We start from the raw sequence: 25,005 nt of genomic DNA, 5'->3' as shown, positions 1-25,005 counted from the left end.
AGCCCCCGCAGGAGCAGGCCCTGGGCCAGAGCTGCAGCCCGTGGAGAGGAGCCCACACAGGAGCAGGGGGCTTGGGGGAGCTGCCGCCCATGTGGGGCCCATGCTAGAGCAGTGTACTCTTGACAGATGGGACCAGTAGTACTGACAAATATCTGGAGTAGTTCTTGACGAGCTGCTGCCTGTGGGCAGCCCCCGCAAGATCAGTTTGGGAAGGACGGCATCCCATGGGAGGGACCCCAAGCAGAGCAGGGGCAGAGAGTGACTGTGAAGGAGAGGCAGAGACAAAGCGTTAGAGACTGACTGCAGCCCCCAATTCCCGTGTTGCTCAGGGGGAAGAGGTGGAACAGGGTGGATGAGGGGGAAGGTGGTTTTCATTTCTTTCATTTTTCTTACTTCTCTAGCTTGTTAGTAATTGATTCCCTACAGTGAGTCTGTTTTGCCTGTGACGATAATTGTTGAGTGATGTCCCTGACCTTATCTTAACCCTTGAGCCCTTTTCATCATGTTTTTTTCCCTTTGAGGAGGGGGAGCAAGACTGTAGTTGTGGTGGAGCTCAGCTGCCCACCTGCGTAAAACCACCACAGTAGGAGAGGCCAGGTTAGAGCACGAATGAAGCAGCTTTAGTCTTTACAGAAGGACGTTCAGTTACAGTACTTAACTATCACACTGCAGCAAGTTTCACTGAAAACCAAGAACTCATTTGCAGTAGTCTTCCCAAGCAAGTTGCCCAATGTCAGAACCCTACAAAAAAGCAGAAATATCTATAGGCTCAGAAATTGTCACACGTCCATGGATTCTTGAATTGCCCATTTGAACGCACACATTCTTATTTAAATTGCATAATCCTCCAAGGCAGGGACTGTTTCTTTGTCCTGTTCCAACAGGACCCCCATATGACGACCCCATTGTACAAGATGTTACATACTATGATAATCCAGTTGGTAAACAACAAGTGTAACAAAGTCATTTTCAGAGGCAAAGCTCAGAAAGACAGACAGGACTTGTGCACTGCATTTAGACCATTTAAAAACGAGGGAAAGGACTACCTTGTACTGACGCTGAGAAATCATTTGCATAATGCAGAGGGAAAGTCAGTAGTTGTTGAATAACCTGCTGCATGAAAATGAGGATTTGACAGTTTTGTGTCTTGGGATAACACCCCCAAAGAAAAATTCAGCATCTGCAAACTGACTAGCTGAAGAATACAGAGGAGAGTATTCACATTATACTTGAGAAAGGAATGCACTACATGTGTTTCATTTCAGTACAAACTTCAGTTTGTTAATAAGTATTAATAAATACTAAGGTGGCTAAAAGTTTACAATAGTTATTGTAGAACACTGGCAGAAAAAAGCAACTCAGCATTTTAGAAGAAATGTGGTCCATTATTTTAAAACAAAGAAATAAAAACATTCTAACTTTTCCTAGAGTTAATCACATCAGAAATTACCATTTTTCTTATAATTCTAGCTCAGCACTCAAAATGAGTATTAAAATTCCATTAGAAAAGCACAGCAGCAGGCATAGAGAAAAGCAAACAAAAAAAAAATCACAGAATATTAATAGAAGTCCTGTTTCATTGGAAAAGTAACTGTGTGAGATTTCTTGCTCTCAACATATAACAAATTGCTACAGATGAAACGATGTGACAGAAAAATTACAAGTAGTTAAGTAACATCATTATCTATAGATATCACAGTCAGTCTACAGAAATTTAAGACTTCAGGAACAAAACATGATTTCTGACAGAAACATACCTTTAGATAACTTTAGATAAATTTCTGACAAAGTGTTAGCAATGTATTTTCTAGAGAAAGTATGACATCTCTGCCAGTTTCCTCAAACCATTTGCGGGATGTATGTAAAGCTATTTTCACATGCTGCTTAGAATTGCTTTCAACTACTCTGGAAAAAAAAAAAAAAAAGAATATTGGAGTTAGAGAACTCCAATACCCCCTCCTGGGGTATCTGAAGAAATGGCTTTTAATGAAAGGTTGATAAGAAAGGAGAGAGGTGTTAACATTTTGACTTATTTCACATTTGGAGGTAGAAATTTGGTTACAGGTTCAGAGGCTACACTTAATTTGAATAACGAGCAAAGTATTGTGAGAAGATAAATTGTTCAGTTAGTAGAAAGGAAGATTTGAAGCTTTGAGCTTTCTGAGTCAATATGCCACACTAATTTATAACAGGCAATTTCACTTTTCACAGGCCTATTATAGGGAGGCCCAAAATAAAGCTTTTTCCTCCACTCAATAGAAAGATAAAACAAACAAACCTGTTTAGCAACTGAGACTGACTATTCCATGAAGCTGGTTTCAACTTCTGACACAGTACTCAAAAGAAATCTGGAAGCGTACGAAGCCATTTTAAGCCAGAAAATGTGTTTTTTGTATGTTTCTGATATTTTGTTATATTTTGATATTTTGTTATATTACTTCCAGCAGAAGCAGAGATTAAATCTGTCGTTTTCACTTTGAAGAGGTCAGACTGTTCCCATTGTCCTAGGCGCTCACCTAGGTTTCACGGTATGAGCCCATTTGCTCATACATTGGGCTTCAACTCCACAGACAACCAATTGACAAAACAGCACTAGAACAATATTAATGCTACTTTCACCAACAATGCCTTATCCTATGTATCACAAGATGTACTGAATATAACTTTTAAGCACATCTAACATTTTGAAGTAAAATGAGCCTACTGAAAGCAAAAGGTACACCCAGTACATCCATTGGTGAAACAGATAAAAGAGGGTGCAAGGCTTTTAATCATGGGAACACAACAGCTTGTATGAGAAAAACTTCCATAATTCATTCAAAAAAAAAAAAATCTTCTGTTTTGACAAACTACCATCAGTAAGTGTTAGTGTCCAGAGGAAACCCAAGCCAGAGCAACTTCAAAGGTATAAACTAAGGTCTTTAAGTGTTAACTGAGGAAGGTTGATCTCTTCTTTGCTGATATACATGATAAATGGATGCATCATCCTACAAGGTTTCCATATACTTACTTGCACCAAACTTTCTTGGCTCAAAATAATTAGATTTTTAAAATTAAGTCTTAAGTACAAGAATAGAGTTTACAGATTTCAGTGTACAGCTGCCCATTGGTTGTTAAATTTCCACACAGACAATCCTTCAGATGTCCATCAATCATATAAAGCTATGGGTAGCACAGAACATCTGCAAATGACATTAACATTCAGTGCCTACAAAATTACACTATGACAGATGTATGCTCTTTTATGTCCTGCTGTGTGAATGCATTTGAGAGATGCAATGACTAAAATAAAACCCGAAAAACTTTGCTAAACATAACCTGTTTATGTTTCTCTTCATAAAAATTGTCCAGTATTAGAATTATTTTTAAAAGTGTTTTTTGTTTGTTTTCGGCTGTTTTTTTGTTTGTTTTGGTTTTGGTTTTGTTTGGTTTTTTTGAGTTACCATGTATTGAAGCTATCTGATGAAAAACAAGGTGGTCTTCCTTAGGACTCTGATTTATGAGTCATCTAAAGGCTCACACAAGTTAAACTGTTCCACCCTCTTCTGAGGAAAAAAATCCAGAAAAAAAACTACTTTGGTGATTCTGTAGACTAGTCCTATAGAAAGGCCTTATAACCATAAAAGCTTGTCACAGCAGAGGGTCATCCTCCAGTTCTTAACCTATCACATGACGAGGCATATTGAAAAGGCACTACACAGCCACCCTGCATACATGCAAGCAGCATCCAGCAACTCCTCAAACATAATAGATTCCCAAAGAAATGCACAACAGCAATGTGTTGGTTCTCTTTTCTTCTGCTAGACCTACCATGTTCACCTGACACTTCCAAGCACATCTGAGCGAGCCTGAACATCACTAAACAACACCACTTGAGCAAAGAAGCACCTCTCTAAGGGCAACAAACCTACAAGGCTGTTGCTCTGCAGCTTTGTAGTCTTATCACCTAGGTCTTACCAACTGAATATTTGCAATGATGAATAGTGTTTCTCTATTAATTTAACATGAGACTCTCATTAGAAGGGCCATCATATGTGTTCCTCCAGGATGAACAAAAGTCATCTGTAATTACTAGATGCAACTGCAGACATTCACCTCTGTCCTCTTCAGGAACTGAGCTGCTCCCACTAATTACAAGTCAGTTCAGCATTCCTCCAGTTTGGTGTATTCAAAGAAGCTGCTAACACCACTTTTTTCTAATACTTCACAACCTCTCGGGGGAGAGGCAATCATAAAGTGGATAAATGCAGTTTTAGAAATTCAAGCCAGTTTATTTTTAGGGGAGCTCATTTTTATTACTTTTTAAGTCAACTTTATTTTCAAAGCAAAGGAGAATTTGAATAATCCCACCCATCACAGAAGTTCACAATAATGAAAGTAGTAAAAACATGCTCCCCCACTAATTAATAAATAAATGTCAAATACTGCCTTTTGGAACAGATGGACCATTAAGAAAATCAAAACGTTCTAGTGTGGAAGAGATTTAAAATATTCACTAAAAAGTATACAGAGTACACAAAAAAACACTTTTTTTTTTTTTGAAAAGCGGAAATACTGGTTTCTCTATTTCTTATGTTTTCAAGACAGTAAAACAGAAAATAAGCATTATGCCATGCCATTTGGCAATAGAATGGCTCTGATGTCATAGTTCTGTATTATTTTTAGTAGTAAAGAAGGAAATGGTTGATTAAAGTAAAATAAGTTCTTAAAGAAAAAAAGGAAACACTAGCCTTTATCTTGATTGTTTTTTTTTATGCAAACTGTTCTGGTTTGACCTTGTTTCTTTGTTAACTGGTGTGAACTGTGAGGTAGCATAAACTCAAATACTCCTGGCCAGCATTATGAACCTTTCCAACTGGCCACAGCTCTTCAGTTTCAGATGACAGCAAGTAACTTCTCACGTACTTCTGCATCACTTTAAAACTATAAAGTATTATTTCCTGTTACCACACATGAAGAGCTTCTTAAACAAGTTTTTTTTTGTTTGTTTTGAGAACAGAGACCTCCTTTTCTTCTGTTTTTTTCATCTGAAAATGAACTTAAATATAGAACGAAAATACATTGGAATGTATAGTGACCTCAACACACAATCTAAATTTGGAAAGCAGATTGCATAATATTAAAAAAGTACTTCAAATATGCTAGCAGTTACCAACCAACCTGGTAAGTTTAACTTTGATAGAGTCACAATTCTTCTGAGCAATAAAGAAAACTTTTCCACATAATTCTAAATGTGAACAGTAAGCGGAACAAGATTTGCTAGCATAATATTGTTTTTCACAGCAGTCCATGCAAATTCATCACAACATAATAGCTACAAAGTCATTGTCATTTGTTCGGTGATCATTTGATATCTTATCTGGAATCAAACTGCTTGCAAACTAAGAAGTCTTATTAATGAGACTTAGGATAAGAGAAAATTCTGGTAAAAATAAAGTTTTACGCAAACTTTATGGTACACTGCTTCCCACCCTCAGAAGTTAAATATCTTTTAGCTCTCTTTATCACTGCTTTATAGTTTTACCCTTGCTAGGGGAAAGCACATGTTAAAAAACTCTCTGGAATTGTCCTGTTGCAAAAATATGCTATATATTTTCATTTTAAATATGAAGAAAATAAGAGTCTTCAGAACTATGACATTGAAACACCTGTCAAAAACACCAGGCTATACCAACAAGATACCTTCTTCCTAGATCTTCTCAACAAAAGACCCCTCCCATCATCATGACAGAGGTTAAGGAAGGCAGATCCAGTGTTATACATGTAATCTTCCTGTTTGAGAAACATTGAAGAAAGTATCTATAAGCCTTTCTTGATTCTTAGCATAATGACAATGAAGAAAACTAGCCTTTAAAGAGCTATAAACTTACAAATAAGCTCTTAACAAATCAGGAATCTTATTTCTTTTTTCCCTACCCTTTCAACTCCCAGTCTTATCTTTCTTAAGATTCTGTAAGAATCTCTTACAGGATGCCATGTGAGATGATAGTTGTAAGGCAATCTTAAGTGTGCTATCATCTCCCTAAACTCCTTGGAAAAAGAAGTGTTGCTTTAATATGACTTACTGAAATAGTTACACTTATAGCTAATTACTGAAATTAGTGATCTAATGAACAAGTCAAAATATTTTAGGGAAAAAACAAGCATTTGACTGTTTCAGTAACTTACCTTGAAGTATCTATGATGTATGTGAAGCAACTGTTGGGAAGTATGAACAACATATACCATTGGTAAGTAGGGGGAATGTGAATTACAAATTCACATTCAGCTGGAATGGTTTGCTTTTATAGGGCCAGTTTCATTTTTACTTCTGCTTTTAAAATTCTGATTACATAACACCCCCCATCCAATAATTCAGACACTGAATTTTATATTTGATTTATCACATTCTGCTCCTTATGTAAATGAAAGTGCTCAGATAGGACAGTATAATTAACTGATCCAAATGGTTCATGCACTGGCATAGTGATGCACTGTAAGCATTGTAAGAAACAATCTGCCTCTGAATTTTATTATTGGCCTTGATTTAGCACAAAGTTTCTGGTCAGCCAACAAACTTTATGTCATTCACACAGACTGCACATTTCTGGAACTGTTTTTACTTGGTGTCAGTGCATATTTCCTCTCTCTTGTGCAGCACATTTACATAACAGAAACTACAGATTTACTTCAAAAAGATTAGAAAGGAACAATAACATTTGATAAGCAGCTGACTCTTAGAAAGCTCATATAAGATAAGAAAAGAGATGAGAAAAAATGCACTTTTGATACATCCTAATGAAACTGGAATCCTTCTCCTTCCCAATGTATACTTACTGTCTTTCTCAGTAAAATCCACGGTAACTTCCCCAGCTCCTACCCCTCAAAAATTCAGGACACTACCAAATTCTATTTTGTCTCTAACCTTTTTTACCTAATATTTTTTACATAAAAGTGAATTCATTCTGCATTTGCATATTTGTCAACAAATCATAAATTGTTTCCAGGAGCTTTCAAATACTAGGGTAAACATTATGTGCAAAAGAAAAGTGTCTTTACTGCAATTTATAAAGCCAGTGATTTTAAAGGATTTTCTACAGACTGTACTCAGCTAGTTTTTCCACATTTTTACACAAATTAATGCACAAGAAAACAAAAAACACAATTAAAGATGCACAAATATATGCATATAAGGTAATGTGAATTCCTGCTGACATGAATCAAGTACAATGAATAGTCTTTTATAACGCAAAAGGAAATAAAATCAAAATAGTCAGGACTTGACTAATCATTAATTGCTAATTAATTTTTACATTAAGAACACACTTAAAAACATCAAACATGTTGATAAATGCTTTTTTGGATAAGTGTATAGTTCAGTATTCAATGCTCCGGTGGTTTGCACTTTTTCCAGACCATTTACATGGGAGTAAATTTTTGTGCAGGTTCAAGGCTGCACTGTATGGACACTCACATTACATGTGTGCATAACGTCAGCAAAAATACTTCTGCATCCGTACTCTCATTAGTTTGTAAGCCCATGTTAACAATGATTTTGAAAAAAAAAAGAAAAAAGAAAAAGCGCTAAACACTTCAAAATACATTTTATTAAAGACTAGACTTACGGTTCCAGCCAATATTCTTCCACTGATTCAAAAGGGGGCTCTCTCTATGCTTACTAAAATGCTTCATGAAAGAACTCATGAATCAATCAGCTCTGTCACTCTAATAATCCATCTGCAAGTCTTAAAACATTCAAAACTAAACCAAATATTGTCTGCCAATGATTGTCAGTTTCATAGAACCAACAGCATTAGTCATAGCAAGAGGTAGCAGACTACTTTGTTAGTCTCTGCATAAAATTAAAAGCAAATCTATACTCACATTTCTTACCTAAAACACTGACCCCTCCCCATTTGCCTCGTTTGACCCCTGCCCCTCTACCCCCACCTCACTTCAGGTGAAGGTAACTCTCCCCCATTTCAATGGACTCGAATGAACTACAGTCTAGCACCAATTGCACATACGAGATGACCCTGATTTATGCAGAAACAACTCCAGGATAAATTTTAGAAGGGAATAGTTCTTTCCTGCTGTGTATTGTACAGGAATGTAATTTTCTTGCAAGTCCTTACAAGCAGCTAACATGATGGCTTCTATAGGGCCATGTATTTTTCTCAGACAAACCTGTGAATTCATCTGGAAATAAAGCAAACAGTCCATCTAATTTCTTCCCAGCTACCTAAGAAACTAGAATAAGTTAACTTTTTAAAAAATACATCAGTAGTTTAATATTGTTTTAAAGCATTGTTAGACCTGAATTTGTAAGACAAGAACAATTCAAAGCTACCAAATAAAACCATACCAGGTCATCTCAATGCAGCAGTTCTTTTCATATTTAATGCTCAAACAACGTACAGTTCGAATGAGTATTTGTAGAACCTCTTAAATTTTAAGAAGTGTTAATAAACGCAATTTTTGTTAAGCAGGCACCAGGGCAAAAGTTTGTTACAGCATTTGTAACCGATTTAAAAAAATGCACTTTCACAAACATTGAATGCAATTTACAGATATACAATTAATTGTTCCTACACACACAATGGCTCTGCATTAGAATGAGACAGAATTCAATGCACCATGCAAACTGATATGCACATAAAAAGTTGGACAATACTACAATAGTAGCGTATTGTGCTTAAGCTAAACAAGGCAGGCATTATTTCCATTGAACTCTACAGCAGCCCAGTGACATTTGTGAAGTGACTGGGGAAAGAGTACACATTAGCATAAAAATTCTGAGTCTACGGGAGAAAAGCAGCTTTGTAGAAAACTGCAGAACTACAGAACATACAGAAACGATTATCCAGAGCAATGGATAATGGATCCTACACAGTGCAATACAGTATACGTCTTCCTAGCCTGAAATACTGTGCAAAGAGGTTGACTCATTGAGTAAGTGAGCTACCATACAAGGAACGGAATTAAATTTTTTTTCGGTTGTTTCTGTAGGGGTTTTAGTTTCCATTTTTTATATATATACGAAAATAAAGAATGAGTACAGTTTGTCCAATGTAGTTTGTTTCCTAAGCAATATCTGTAACTATGTATTCCCCATTGTGTTGCAATATCATTCAGATTCCAGTAAGAAATAAGTTCTCACTTCTCTCATACAGAGAAATAAACTCAACTTCTATTCCAAGAAGTCTACAAAACTGAACCTCAACAGTCAACACTCAGATAAATACCACAACTACCATGGATTCTCTGAAGTGGGAAGGCAAGAGGGAAGTTTGACAGATTTCCAGTTCATCCTCACCAAATACATGAGCATTTAAAAAACAAAACATTCACACAAAAAATAAAAAAATAAAACCTACAACTTCTTCCCAGTTCTGGCCATCATCAACACGTAGTAATTGCAGACATAACAATGGAAATAGATCCTGAGTCTGGGCAATGAACATGTATGCATTACTGTTCTGGAAATCTATGCTTCCAGAGAAGGAATGAACACCAGTTGAGAGACTATGTATGTGGTTAACTGAAAGATTCTTTAAACATGAATCAGTATCAAAAGCAGATGTCTTAATCTGATTAATAAGCAGATTTCATAACAACTGAATAATGAAGGTAGTACTTACCCTACAGAATAAACAAATGAAGTGTAGATAATGCAATGCAAAGACACTCCATCCACACAGTGCATACAGACATTTCTATCCTGCCTTTGTAAGAGTTTTGGTTTGTTTTTAAATGGAGCACAAGGACTACAAGTACTTGAACAAGAACAGCCACCCAACCTCAATCTACCACATAGTCAAGCCTCAGAGATATGGGATACGAATAAGGTCTCCTTCCATTCTGTGAAACAAGTTAACTTTACAACTGTAATTTAAACCTAAACAAAGAAACATCTGTTGCCATTGGGCTTAGCTAGACTTCTACAAGCTAGGTAAGAAAATACAAGTAATAAAACTATTTTTAGTGAAATTTTCATGTAGCAGAAATCTTCATTTACCCAACACAGATAGGTCATTGCTGGGATGAAAACTTCAGGGAAATGTACACCTTACAAAGGACAGAGAATTAAACACTTGAATCAAAATAATGGGGTTGTTGTCAGCATGAAAATCACTATGTTTATTGCTGGCTAAAAGGAGACAGCAAGTATATTCTAGTCAAAGCTGACACTTAGATGTCAGGAAAAGCAACAAATAAAAGTCTGTCAATTAGAAACAAATTACATGTTAAAAGTCCAGGCTTGGAATTGGGAAAAGCAGGGAAGAAGGAAGTACATTAACTATAAAAAACTGCTAGAGAAAATAATTTTAATAAGATTAAACAAATAATTTAAGCAGCATCAAATCATTCTTGACTAAAATTAAGATTTTCTTACCAGTATTTCTCTCTTTCTACATCTACACAACATCCAGTGCAAATCAGTTTTTCCATCTACATGGAGCCTGAGTGAGACTGAATTGCTTTATTCCTCAGGTTAGGACGTGCATGAACACATACATGTATGCATATAATAAATAAACATACACGTACATACCGGTAGGTTTGCATGTGCTGAGCTCAGTTCCCTCCTCTTTAGCAACTACATGGACAATACACACACAAACTTAACTGAAATAAAAGGGAAAGAAGCTGCTTGGACAATTATTTTAGGGAAGGAAGAATAGAGAGCATTGCATCAGTGGACAAAAATGAGAAACAAAGAGAAGGAAAGAGCCTAAGTGAGCTCCAGAAAAGGCAGCACCCAGCTGACAAGGGGCACACAATAGAACACACGTCCCAAAAGAACACACTGTCACCAATCCTTCATCCCCTGTCCATTTTGTTTGCGGCCAACACTGGCATTAGCATGAGGGATTGACTCTTCTGGCAAAAGAAGTCTAAAACAAATTAAGTTTAGGTAAGATTTTTCATATTTCACTCAGCACTCTAGTAGTGAATTTAAAAACAAAACAAAACAAAAAGCCAACTAATTTTAAATCAAACAGATGAGTGAAGTGTTAATACTGAATCATCCACTTCAGTTGGATATTCACAAAGATGACAGGCAAGATATGGAGCCCTTACAGAGATGAATCTATCTTCCCCAAGTACTCCATTATTTCTGATAACATTTTATACAAAGCTGTAAACCTTGTGTGACCATGAACGAAACACCTTCTGTCTCTCCAGAATATTTGTTGTGCTTTGTTTCTGCAAGATTCTCCTCAAAGAGTTACCTTTATTCGTTCTCACACTGAAAATTAACACTTTTTTTTTAAAAAGAAGTTTTAAGAAGTTTTTAAGGTTTTTTGTTGTTTTTTGTTGTTTTTTTTTGAGAAGTTTTAAACTTCTTGAACTAAAAGACATTTTATATTTACTGGATGACAAAGAATTTAGAAATTAACACAATTTCTCTGCAAAAAGATATTAGACATACCATGCATCACAGCAGCATCAAAATATTGATTATTTTTCTGTTCAGAACTACAGTCCCAGGTATTACTTCCCTAGGCCCTATATTTTCTGCAGACTTGCAGCTGTTGCACTGGCAACTGTCACATTGCTCCTGCATGTCATTAGTGCGTCTGGTTTCAAATTGTACTTCTGTCCAATTTTGTTAAACCAGGAAACCCAAGCTTCCAACACTGAAATAATTACTTCAGTATATAGTTTTAGAAGCAACGAGCACAATGGAGAACACAAAAACACAATGGAGACTTCTATGAGGATTTAAGTGTGTGGTTTACTATTTCAGTTTCTTGGGTGAGCTTAACAACAAACTACTACTACTACTAAAACGGCAACGAGAACATCAACATGGAGGTTTAAGACACTATCATCTTCATATCTCATAAAACACGCTTGTCAAATACTGCATACTGAAATTGTTTTAAGTCAATTTTTATGTTTTATGTTTATATTTCTCCCGTTACTTAAAGAAAAAAAAGTTGAAATGAAAGCTATTTTTAAACCATTTTGTTACCTCAACAATTCATAGTGGTAATAATCCTTAAAGAATAACAACATTCCTTTCAACTTCAGCCAATAACATCCCACTTTAGAAAGTTAAGAGAGTATCAAAGTATATGCTACACCTGTTCCTTCAAGAAAAACAGCATTTCAAACGTTTATTTCTATTGTGTGTTTTAAGTCTGTATCAAACCACATCAAATGCAAAATAAGAGAGAGACAGGATTACTTGGCTAAATCTGAAAGTACCGTAAATACTGGCTGCCCTGAAGACTGAATTAGCTGCAATGCATACAGCTGTCATGTCACACTCATCCTCCTCCAAAACAGAGCTACCAACTGCCAAATGTAATATAATAATTAGCATATGTATGTAAAGGAAAAAAGGCTAGACTATGACATTTTATCTGCTCCTTAGAAAATAGTTTTGAATTAAACCTGCAGCCCAATTTGACCTTCAAAATTAAAAAAAAAAAAACTCACTAAAGCAAAACAAAATAGAAAAACAAATTATTTGTAAGAGTGTATTCTAAATTTTCAAGCAAGCTAGAGGATATTTCTAAACATTCTCTTCTTAAAACAGACAAAACACGAACTACTTCAGGGAAAGACAAAAACAATCAGTCAAAAATCAAAATCACATTCTTTCTATCTGACTTCTAAACATGTTCAAAAGAACACCACTCATCACTTACTGAGGAAAAAATAAGTAAATATCTGTGAACGGTGCTTTGGAGCCAACTGGAAAATAAAGAAAAGCAAAAGTAGAAATACACAGTCTATGTAATCTTTCAGTCACACAGACATAATTAGCTGTTATTAGCTGTTATCATTAACAAGCAGGAAGATCACTTTTCTACAATCTCCAAGAGACAAACAACAAAAAGGGAGGCTGTCACAGACAGAAACAGCTCAGCTCTTCCTTTCTTCTTTCTTCTAAGGAGGCAGTTAGTATATTAGTATGTATGCCTAACAAAAAGTGCATAAAATGGAAACATGTTCCTGTCCCTCTCAGAAATAACCACTTCAAAAAATGTTTAAAAATTTCGTTTATACTTTTGAGAAAACTTTGTTGCTACAGTCGACTTTGATCCTCAGCATTTGCTGGCATGAAGTCATGCCCTTCCTGAAGCTGTCCACAGTAGTTAATTTCATCATCCTAAAAACCAACAAAGAAATCTCAAGAAAACTCAAGAAAAACTTCCTTGTTTCCCCCCCCTTTCTTCTTTCCTTCTTCTATCTATGATTTCTCGCCATTCATAAAACTTCCCCCGTTTGTAATGAGTTCAAACAACACATATACAAGCTGACATCGGACATAGTATAGGATCAGGGGAATTTTTGTTATTACTCCTGCCCCCGCTCACCCTGGCCAACACGCATGACAGAGTACACAGACCAATCCTAAGGAGGAATTTGATGAGGCAGCAAATCCAGTTAGTAGGCTTAAATGACATGAGCGAGAGGGCAAGACAAACTAAAAACTGCAAGTCTAACAGGTAAGAACTAGAAAGTAACATTCCTAGCAAATCAGTGACTTTTCAGAGGACTAGAAAAGAGTACTTGTGAGATTTCTATTTTTGAAACCAGATACTTCCTTACCTCCCCATCTACCCTCCCTGACCCCTCTACCCCCATCTTTACAAATAGACATGTCTCAGAGTGTGCTCGGTTAATAAGCAGACCAGGTCAGCCTGCTTACAAGATTATTTTAAGTTGTCCGCATTTTTCAGATACAGAGTGGGTGCAACAGGCTACCTAAGAGAAGACCAAATATAACAAGAGGCCATCTGTATCATATTATTGATATTTTAAGATGAAAATTTAAGACTAAAACTTACTGAAAACAAATATTTAGATATCCCATAAACAGGGTAAAAACATTACAGCATAGTCAGTTTCACAAGATCCAAACTATCAACAATTATATCAAACTGTTTTAACCCTGAAAAACACTCCCAAAATCTCATTAATTTTTCCCCCCTGAAAAAACACTGACCAGAGCCTGAAAAAAATTAGTCTATGCTCATTACCCTGCTACCTAAGGTCACTAATCAAGGAAAAAAATGATGTGAGAATTATCCCTGAAATGTAACCAAGAAAGGAGTTGCAATAACCTCAACCATCTTTTTGATTCATGGGATGTTTCAATGTTTTCGCTTTTTTCTGCCCAAAAAACATACAGCGTCTCCCCTTTCCCTAAAAATCATACTCCAAGTGTGTTCTTCCCTGTGCTGAGATCACCTTCTTCCACTTGCTGGCAACACTTACCCTAATGCAGCTCCCAGTACCATCAGCTTTCTTTGCAGCAAGGGCAAGTTGTTGGCTCGCTTTCAACTTGGTGTCCACTAAAACTCTAGGACTTTCTCTGTAAAGCTGTGATCCAGATGTTTGGTCACTAGCATGTATTGGCGTAGAGGGTTGTTTCTCCCTAGGTACAGGAATCTGCATTTCCCTTTGTTGCAATAAGGAGGTTTTTCTCTGCCCATTTCTGCAGCCTGTTGAGGCCCCTCTGAATGGCAGCACAACAAACTGGGGTATCAGACGCTCCTCATAGTTCTGTATCATCAGCAAACTTGCAGCACATGCACTTAGTTCCATCATTCAGATCACTAATTAAGATGTTAAACAGTACTGAACCCCACTAACAACCTGTGGTGTATGCCACTAGTGATTGACCTTTGGCAGGACTTGGTGCTGCTGATCTCAACCCTCTGAGCCTGGCAATTCAGTCAGTTTTCAGTCTTCCTCATGAACAATTATCTAGCCCATACAGCTTATCTAAAAGGATGTTATGGGAGACATGGAAAGTCTTGATAAAAAAAAGTCAAGGTAGACAATAGCCACTGCTCTTCCCTCATCCACAAAGTCAACCAGCTCATCACAGAAGGCTATCAGGTGAGTTAAGCATGATTTTACCTTGGTGGTCCTATATCAGGCTCTTTCCAAGACATACATCTCTCTTGTAGCAGAACCAGACAAAGTAATAGTATTAACAATACAGCATTTGAAAATTTGAGTGTCCTACTACTTTCCAAGCTTCAGTAAGCTGAGCAGACAGATCCACCTCGAGTGTGGAAGCAGTACAGTCACATTTCATGACTTTGCACTCAACCTCGTTAACCTTTCCAGAACCACAGGTTTTGTGGAGCACAATACAGAGAAACCTCTCCAATACAGCCAAGAGGCTTTAAAAAAAAATCTTCACAATAAATGCACTCAGTGCTTTCCACAAAAAAGTCGTATCACACAATGCTCTACCCATATCATTGGATCAAATTTACTGCTATATGCGTTCTTCTTTTGCATTAGCTTCTGAAAATACGGAATGTTTATGCATAAGCTGTGTTGTTCTACTTACTCCTTTAGCATAACTATCAATACCATATACCAACTGTCAACAGGTTAGTTTTTCAAGAATTCACAAAAGTACATAAGGCTTTAGAAGTACTTTCCTTCCCAGGTAACAAACACATTACAAGAACACATAACTTCAAAGTGGGATAAGATGTCCAAAGCACTAAGCAATCTGAATAATTTAGATTGCTTTTAAACAGTTGAAATCTTATATATTCTAAAATATTTAATTTTGTGACAATTTTTAAAATAGCATTAAAACATCTTTTTGACAACTCGTAAGACAAAAACGTTACAATATTGTTCTGACAATTTCTAAAGCAAAACACATTACTTATGTGAAAAGCTACACATAAGATTCTCAGAAATATGTTTCATGCTGCTGTTTATATAGCAGAGCTTCATCATCAGGCACAGTAACACAAGTGTACTGATCTTATTTCATATTACAGAATAGACCATTCATTGAAAAAATAGAGTCTTAGATGAGAAGGGGAAAGCAACTATTAAGTTAACGTTTGCAAAGGAATCCACTTAAAGCAGACAAACGGTAACATGTACCTATTGAACATCCAGCTAGTGTAATGTGTAACTGCTGTAAAGCACAGATCACAAAGTGGCTCAAGTAACTGGAGAGGAAGTTCAATTTTGCTTCTTGCATCAAAGCATGCCAAACCACTGGCAAGGAAAGTCAATTACTCAGGTTCTCCTAAGACTATGATTCTTTGAATATATTGACAAACCTGTAGAGAGTCCAAAAGGAATTATCTTTCTTCATACAAATCTCTGAAAGCATAGTAAGTTATGCCAAAAAATAAATAAATCAATTCTTCTTTCAGAATACCTTTTTTCTGGAAACCATATGTAGTTGGAAGTGAAAACTAGAAGTTTGGGGTTTTTTTGGAATTACCAATACAATACAGACAGGAAACTATTATCCTGGAAAGAAGCACGAACTGTAATACTTGACACGCTATTATAAAGCATAAAGCAAAAATTATCCCCAAGCCTGCATTTGGAACACCTGAAATATTCTGGAAGGACAGTCCTGTCCTCTATCTTCAACAGGGACAGATATTCCATAAGCAGCTGTTAGAGATTTTGTACTTTCTCTGCTTTGCCTCCCATGTTTGGCTGGCCTCCCTGGTTGGATGTCCAGACTATGAAGCACGTCTGTCATGGGAACTGCATGAGTATACATTGTTCAGTCAGAAAGAAAATTGCTTGACACCAGATGCTGCCTCCTTGGTTAGCTGGCCATCAGCATGGGCACTTAATGCTTAAACACCAGCTCTTGGGAACTTAGCTTGTCTCCTAGGCAAACATAGCTTAGCATTGAACTTATAAACAATAAAACATTTTGGAATATCTAAAAAAAATAAAGTTGTTTCCATTTTTATTTTCCTGCCCCAAAATATTCTGGAATATTTTAGAAAAAAATGTGCAAAGTAAGCTTTCTGCCAGAAAACAGAAGTTTCTGACCAGCTTCAGTAACAACCTCTTCTACTCTTCCTGTAGAACACGACAATAGCAGAACACTGCCTTTACTGTAGAAGTATGGTTCTTGAAAATACTGGAAATTAAGAGACTAGAATGAATGCAGTATCAGAAGTAACTTATTTAATATAATTTATAATCATATATACTTTTTCTTATATAAAAGGAACCTACTCCCACAAAACACAGCATTTCAGTTATATCAATTATTAGGAAAAAGCTAAAATAGACTAGTTTCTCAGGACATTTACTTACTTTCCAGAGTCTAATGATATGCAATTCTTTCTCTTTGTGCTTTTACAACTGCTACTACCTCCCATCTTGTAATATGAGAAAAACATTTTGCTATTTTCTGTGTATATCATTGCATTTGTTTTAAGTTAATTTTCTTCACAGTCTGTAAAAAGACTAAAAAGGAACTAAACACAATCCTGAAGCTCTTATTCACCTCTCACACGATTATATACAATATGTTTTCCACTGTTTACCATTACCAATACCATGATATTCCATTTTTCAGTAGTTACAGTACATATTTATAGTGTTTGACAGTAGTCAGATTACTAGATATATTCACTAATATTTATGTGGCAGATTTCTCTCGGTTACAGTACTCTTGAAGGAGCTATGGTGTGAAACTAGATGACGTGAATGTAACCAAGTTTTTAAAGATTGTATTGAAATACTTCCCCAAATGTTTGTATACTGTGGATAGCACACAAACAAGTAGGTGTTCACTCTACAAAAAAAAAATTACTTATTTCTTCACTGTGCTGCAGGGAGCATGTTTTCATTAGAAGACAATCTGACTGTACTGAGCCAACATGATGTATTTCTGAGCCCTCTAAGCCATATGCTAGATTTATAAGCAATCCTTTTGGACTAGATCATGGAGCTTGCAGAATTAGGAGTTATAGGAAGATGACCGCACCTCTTACTTCTTATTACAGGAAATATCAAGGTGTTGATTTCTGGCAACTGTAGGCTCAGGACTGTACACAAACAGCCTATTTGTCTCTTACAAAGACACTGGCATAACATGCGGGAAGAGTATTATATTGCTGGTCATATCAGCTCTTTTCCAGAGAATACCAAGCTAAGAATTTTCAAATTACTAAAATCAAAGTTGTTTTTTTGTTTGTTTGTTTGTTTTGGGGGGGCAGTTATGTAATGCATTAAGGAATGCAATCATCCTTCTGAATAACAACAGCTGCATAAGAAAAGTTGACTCAAAGTGATCGTACCATACGTTTCAATATCAATGAGAGGCAATCTGCCAAGTTACAGATTTCAAAAAAGAAAAATAAAGACTGTACTTCACTTACATGCCAAGCTATATGAACAATTCCCTTCAGGATATCTAGCATCATGTTAAAGAAAACCATAACAAATTCAGTTTTTGAGATGTCAAGCATCAAGGTAGACAGAAGCACAGCTGACTGTTTAGTTAAAAGGTGGGGATAATATTAGATATATACTAAAAATACATCTGTCATGGCTTAAAAATTTTGCTTACCTTTGGTTAGAATGATTCCCAAAGGATGCCTACTGGAGTCACTTTCTTTCTGGTATCAGTAAGATTGAGATACCTGCAAGTTAAACGAGACAGTTTCAGGTTGTTTCATTTTTAGGTGAACATGAACACTTAAGATATTAAGGCATAAGTAGAAACAACAACCGTAGATGAACATTTGTATAGAGTAAGAATCTGTAACATACATGGAAATACAATATCAAGACCTAATGGCCACAAAATTCAGCATAGTTCAACACGTATGTGCTGAAACAGAAAATTTAAAGCTGTTGTCTGTGCAAGCTCCTGGAAATAATTGGGGAAAGAAAAAAAAAAAAGCTTTGCTGGGGGAAGATGTAATGAACAACTAGCTACTGAACTATCAGACTGTTTCATTATGGCTCTGCTTCAAAGGTCAGCATAAGGAGTCCACAGCTATTCCTAGAACTGTATTTTATGAAGCAAGTAGCTTCATAATATTTTCAGTTACGAGTCTGAAAAAAATTATGAATTTTCGTAAAATATTTTGAGAGAAGATGGTTCTTTTCACAAAATTTAGAAAACATTCTGCTAGAATTTGTGGAATGACTTCCAGCTAGCAAAGCATCTAACGCTTCAAACTTCACGTTCTACAGGCTGAAAAAGGAGAGTTGTTGAAACATCAACAGATGTCTAAACAGCAGAAAACTACCTCATACATATCAATATATTATTATTTTACTTCATTCTGAAGTATACATAAAGTATTTTAGGTCTCTCTGATCAACATACAGAGGTACGGCACAAAGCTACCATGTACCAATAAGGTTATCTGGTTTTGTATGTTATCTGTATTAACACAGTTTCAAAGGGAGTTTATTTTTATCACGATCTCAGATAGTAAAATCTGGCTTGAAAACACAATGTTACATTCATATTGAAAGAAAGGAAAACACAGCAGGAAGAGATGTTATTTCCTCTACTAAATCACCACCATCAGGATAAAAATAATTCTAGTAAGTATTTTGCAAACTAGTGTACACAATGAAAAGGCACACAAAGCCTCAACAGTCTAGAGTCAACTGCAAATCTAGATCTTACAGTAACCAGTAACAGACAAACAAAAAAAATATTTCTCAAAGAATTTCCAAATTGCCTATTTATGGATATAGAAAGTAGAATCCATTGATCTAGAGTTAAAGTGGAATTTAGAGAATTATAAAGTTCTTTCATGAAATAGCCAAATGGGAAAACGCTAGGCTTTGTCCATATACTAATACTTTTTAATCCATAGTTCATATAAAGAACTGCATCAGGAAAAAAAATAGGAATTGAAAAGAAAAATTAACAATATTTAAAAAAATCATTGCTTTACCAGCATTCTTCACCAGCTTTCTTCATAGTACCTTGACTTACATCCATGAAGAAATGACTGAAAAATTGCTCAAAACTTGAATATAAGTTCCTTTAAATTCACATAAAGTAACAAATTCCAAATCAGAAATCAAGAGAAACTACATCTTTTTGATGTACTTTTTTGATGACTACATTTTTTTTAATGTTTTAAAAAACATCTCTATAGCGTTAGACTTCGTAAGACTCCTTTGTGTAAGGCAAATGTCATACACCTGGACACCTATTTTACTATGCCCAGAGTACCACCCAGGGTTACTTTTTTCTCCAGGAAGTAATACATGCATCTGTTTGGCTACTCTGTTAGTGCTTTTTTTGTTTCCTAAACATGCTCTGGAACTGCAGACCAGGGCCTTGTCTCTACAGGGAATGTCACTGAGAAAACCAGCTTGGCCAACGACAAAGCAAAGAAGAGTTCATTTAGGATACCTGAACTGTGAGAAGAAGTTTATTGTTAATTAGAAGGCCAATCTTTATCACAACTCCCATTTGGCAAGGGTCAGATAGTCAAAAAAGTTGCCTGCCATACACTACACACCACCTTCAACAGTAAGAAATACACTTGTCTTGATCTCAAATTCTTAAAACCACAACTCCTAGGTGCAAAACAGAAGAATACAGAAAACCATCAGAATAAAGAGAACAGAATAAAATGCATAAGGCTGAACATTAAATCACCATAAATTCTTCCTTCCTTCTCAACCTGATGCGAAAACAACCTTTCCCTAAATCTTTAGTATTATTTATATTTGTATTTTAGTATTTCCATTTGTACTTTACTATCACAGGAAAAATAGAAAGAGGGAAAATCATCGGTACCAGATATCCAATTTTCTCCAAGCAAGCTTTCTTTCTCTACACAGAAAGTTTTGACTATGGAGAAGAAACTGACTGGCCAGAAAGAACAGCCCAGATTGACAGCACCCAAGTCAGAAAAGTATAGGTCAAAGTGCTCTGCAAAAAAAAAAAAAAAAAAAAGAAGAAAAAAGTCTAGCTCCTAGTGCTCTGCGACGCTGTATGGATGGTTGCTGCAGAGAGAAGCTCCACAGCAAGTTTAGTATGTCCATAAAAACAACTTGCTTCACGTTTACTGTAGAGTCAATCTATATAATTAAGTCTAATTTCTATGGAGATATCTGAAGGAAAAAACAGGAATGGTAAAGGGGAGGAAGCAGTGAAACTCTGAAAGCCTCATAAATCTAACAGGAAAGTTTGATTCAAACTCCCATACATACAATAAAAAGCTGGATTATTACGTTTGCAAGATGTATAAAGAAACCATTTCTTATATGCTAAATACAAACCTAGTGGTTTTCTCATTAAAGAATACTCAAGACAAGATTGTAATTACATCCGAAATCCCACTGACATGGAAAAACTAAGTTCAAAGTTCTAAGTAGTCCAGCAAAATTAATTTCACATTGCTCACAGACTAGCTGATGCCAAGTTGAATCACTTGCTCTATATTGTAGGATACTACTGGCCTGCCTTTCTTCAAGATTCCAAACTTGAGAGGAAACCTTATGCTTTCCTCTCTATGTAGCTCTTTTGGCAAGCCTCTGCACAGGATGAAGAAGAATTAAAAATACAAAAGAAAAACAGAACTTCTGGTCTGGAGGAGCACAACAAACAAGCACAGGCAGCAAGAACAGAGTCATTTCATTTCTTCTATAAGGACAAAGGCAGGGTACGTACTCCATTTGTCAAGACATGCCAGAAGGCAGACCATTCTCAGTTTCCATTCACACAGACAAATACACAAGTCTTATTTGCCAAGTTAGACTGAAATACCCTGACATCAGGAATTCTGTGCAAGGAAACAAATCTACCAAGCAGAAAAAAGATTGTTTCTTCTCACATGGGACACTGCTGCCCAGCATCTAAGTATGTACATGTATTCTGAAACCAAAAGTGGAGTTGTGTATATTAAGCAAGCAGACTTCTTAAAAACAAACACACCATCTTATAAAAAAGATGGAGAAGGACTCTTTATTTGGGTAGAGAACGATAGACAAAGGGGTTTAGCTTAAGATAAAGTCTTAAACTAAAAGAGGATAGATTTAGACTAGATATAAGGAGGAAATTCTTCATTCAGAGGGTGGTGAGGCACTGGCACAGGCTGCCCAAAGAGGCTGTGAATACCCCATGCCTGGAGGTGCTCAATGCCAGGTTGGATGGGGCTTTAGGCAACCTAATCTAGTGGGTGGCATCCCTGCCTATGTCAGAGGGGTTGCAGTTAGGTGATCTTTAAGGCCCCTTTCAACCCAAGCCATTCTATGATTCTTCACTTCCGTGTTTGCAATTGCCTTTCCTTGACATTCAGGTATTAACTGCATTTAATATTTGGAACAGAAGAAACAACAGAAATTGCTACAATGAGTTTCCATTAACAAGTATGACTACAGTAGAAGAACTACAGGTAAAACAGATATAGTTTAAGACAATTAATATTTTATGCATATTTTCTTTACTTTGTTTTATTTAAAAAAAAAAAAAAAAAAAAAAAAAAAGTGTTGTCTATCCTACCAGCCTGAGATTTCAAGAAAGGTAGATTATTCTATAATACTTGGGCAGCATTTAAATACCCCAAAACCACAATTCTTAACAGTGATAAAGGTTCTTAGTGGTACTAGAGAAGATGAATGAAAACCAAATAATTAGTCACAGAAATTAATCTCATAACATAAGCAAGAATAAGACATCCTGATTCACACCAGAATTATAGTTAGTATGTATCACAGGTCAAGCAGAACTTTGAGAATATTTAGAGTTAACGTGTACATTTGAATGTAATCATATGTCTTTAGCAAACACAAATGTATTTCAAAGACAGCTTTTTTTTTTTTTTTTTTTTTTAAATCAAATTCACATTCCATAAACTCTTAGCTTTTATTTTGAAGTGTAGCCCATATCTGATCAAGTTCTTAAAATGACCCCAAGTCACGCTCAGGAATTAGAACCAAACCAAAGTGCTCCATGTTCTAACTCCTGCTTTGATTTCAGCAACTAATGGGGGTATCTAGCAGTTCTCAGGATCAAGACTGAAGCAATTGCATGTATTTTGCTTCTTATTTCCCCTCTAAAAGCTAAACTCAATTTAACTCCATATAACTTCCAATATTCCCAACACAATAGGTTGATCTCTGTAAAGGCACTTTTCCTTCCTTTCATACAGAAAATGTCCCGTAAACAGCTTATTTCCCACTCTTTAAGTGACTTCTTTTGTTTACAGGAAGGAAAAGCAACAGAAATCTTGCCATGGAACAGTGAGAGCTGAAAAGCTCTGTTTCATTTCTCACTGTGCAGGTGTTTCATACATGAAGTCTATTGTAATCTTTCATTTCAGAAAGAAAACATGCTGCTCCTTTTTGAAGTACAGACTGAGAAATAGAAAACAAAAAAGCTAAGGAAGTAGCAGCATGCCTCACTGTGGAACAAACTGAAAATATACAATAAACATGCCACAAGCAAGGTCCACAAGGTGCTTGCTTTTCTTAGCTCTGGGTAGCAAGACACAGAAAAACAAGAGACACTAAGATTTAGAAAGTGAAATGTCTCAAGGAAACAACACATATTCCTGATTGGGTATTCACTTGTCTTGCATTCCAGCTCTCCTGAAGCTCCAGCCCCATCTCTCCTTTTTCCATGTAGTTCCTGTTATAACACAATCAAAGTATTTCTTTCAAGGCCCAAGAAAGTAGTAGCTATACAAGCTAGTATCTTTGCTTTAAAACTTGTAAAAAGACTGGTCTGGGACACAACAATTCTTTTGCATGTTGACCTGTGAACAAGGCCTTCCCTCTGAATCCATAAGTCAGATGCAGCTCTAAAAACAGCCAGGTAGATGATGGCACTAACAATGCAGTAGTTTACCACTCAGTTTCAAAAGTATCTGGGGGAGTTAATACTATCACAAACTTAAATTGACCTCTACAAAAGGGGTACCTTATTTGATCCAGGCTGGCCTACGGTCACCAGCTACAGGTCCATTTAGAGACACCTCGCCATCCCAGTAAATATTGCTCCTAGTTCCATGACTGGCAGCAGAGGTGCCATGCCTCCCCAGGGGCTGCAGTGCCAAACCCACACAGAGATCTCAGTGCCCTACAGGGAATGGCGCTCACTCAGCAGAGAGCACACTGCCCAGACACCCATCCCACAACTCAAAGCCACAGGAAGGCAGCTGTAAGGACTGGGTGGGCCAAACACAGCTTGAGGGTCAGATGGATCACACTGCTTCAATCAAAACATTTTCATTAAAGCATGCAATTACTTAGAGTTTGTTAAAAACAGCTTTCCACATCAAGCTGCACTGTCACATTATGTGATCGGTTACCTGGGGAAACAAATTACATCACTGCAGTCTGAATACTTAAGGAAAGATTTGCTAATTAAGGGCAATTAATTACACGGTAGTACTTATTTGAAAAGCAATATCCATTCAGCTTTTGTCTGCTTAAGTCTCACTGAGTGGTGAGAAGAATTGTTCGTGGAGCTTGCTGAGTTATCTATAATTTGAGATGATCCTTTCCCTGAGATAGTTAATAAAGAGCATTCATTAGGAAACTGATATAAGGTGAACAGGGCAATACACACTGGGGCTTCACTCCCTAATATAGGGAAGAATGTAAATGGGTCTATCTTTAGGACATCAATATTTTCTTACATGCACTCAGATGTAACTCTGCCTTTATCCTGAATATGAAAAGCCAGCTAGCCCTGCTCTGACTTGGAAGAGTTCCAGCACATTTAGAAAATTACCTCAGGTAAAGAGTATTCTTCATTATAAAAGCAGAAAACGTAAGCTAGATATAGCTCTACCCTCTGAACTTCAATTGGGAAAAGGTTTGTGCCTTACACTAAAATGATTTTTCTCAGAAATGAGCAGAACATTCCACATTGCTCATCACTTCACTAGAAGTCTTCTTAACCATGCTAAAATGGTAGTTAATATTGAATGAATTTATTTTTTTAATAAAATTCTATACAGACTTATTTCTACATTTTCAGTGCCACCTCACACTCTACCATTCTTGTACATAATGTGTACACCATCTTCATTCCTACCTTTTCTCTTTTTATGAAAATGTTCAGCTCTAGGCATTTTTTCCTTTTTTCAAACTCATTTTGATCACACAGCAAAAACATTTAATAATCAAGACTACAAAGAAAGCATAAAAACATATCAGTAGACACTACAAAACATCACAGTTGGACCCCAAATTATAGAAAAATATAGTACACAATATTAAGGAGATAACATAGCCATTTTCTGATCTATCCTGTCACACCTGGTT

General features: G+C 36.3%; 1 protein-coding gene across 8 annotated transcripts in view; it reads right to left on the bottom strand.

Moving 5' to 3' along the window:
* The window catches only part of SIPA1L2 (signal induced proliferation associated 1 like 2), a 142,424-nt gene that overhangs the window by 95,090 nt on the left and 22,329 nt on the right, over nucleotides 1-25,005 (bottom strand). For all 8 annotated transcript variants that reach the window (XM_038176227.2, XM_038176230.2, XM_038176234.2 and 5 more), the window contains exon 2: nucleotides 18,320-18,392. The gene's annotated coding sequence lies outside the window, so the exon portion shown is untranslated. The remainder of the gene's footprint in view (nucleotides 1-18,319; nucleotides 18,393-25,005) is intronic.

The sequence above is a fragment of the Anas platyrhynchos genome, chromosome 3 (assembly GCF_047663525.1).
Source record: "Anas platyrhynchos isolate ZD024472 breed Pekin duck chromosome 3, IASCAAS_PekinDuck_T2T, whole genome shotgun sequence".
Taxonomy (NCBI): domain Eukaryota; kingdom Metazoa; phylum Chordata; class Aves; order Anseriformes; family Anatidae; genus Anas; species Anas platyrhynchos.
Note: the sequence above shows the minus strand (reverse complement) of the source record. Positions and strands in the feature narration are given on the sequence as shown.